Genomic DNA, 531 nt, shown 5'->3' with positions numbered 1-531 from the left:
ATTCGGTAGGTAGCAAGTGCCTGAGAACGCCAGCGTTTATATTCACACTGGCTCTCCGGGGCTGCTCGGCTCTGCTCAATAATTGCACACGAGTGACATTTTCCAAGCGGGTGAACCAATTCCTGCCACGCGACCCGTGTTTATTGAGCGTCTGCTATGAGCGAGGTGGAGACTCGAGCCTGGACGGGGCAACCGCGAAGGGCCCGGAGCGCACGCTGGCCCGGAGGGGAGTGCGGGTGCGGGGCGGAAATACGAGGAGATCGCGGACGGAGCTTGCATTGGCTGCAGATGCGAGCCTGCTAGGACGTACGCGGGTGGTCGTGAAATACACACGCTAAAAATTAGGCTGTAAAATACGAAGACATTTTTATGAGGAAACGTTCTTGTATATTGGTATGTGCTTGTCACTATGTAAATGGAACGGGAGTCAGTGGCGATAATAGGCCTTTTCTTTCTCAGATTTTTTTCTTTAAAAAGCATATCACGTATATTTTTAACAAAATATTCTTTCTCAATAAAATTATTAAAATA

Source organism: Octodon degus, unplaced genomic scaffold (genome assembly GCF_000260255.1).
Source record: "Octodon degus isolate 3935 unplaced genomic scaffold, OctDeg1.0 scaffold00056, whole genome shotgun sequence".
NCBI classification, from domain to species: domain Eukaryota; kingdom Metazoa; phylum Chordata; class Mammalia; order Rodentia; family Octodontidae; genus Octodon; species Octodon degus.
Note: the sequence above shows the minus strand (reverse complement) of the source record.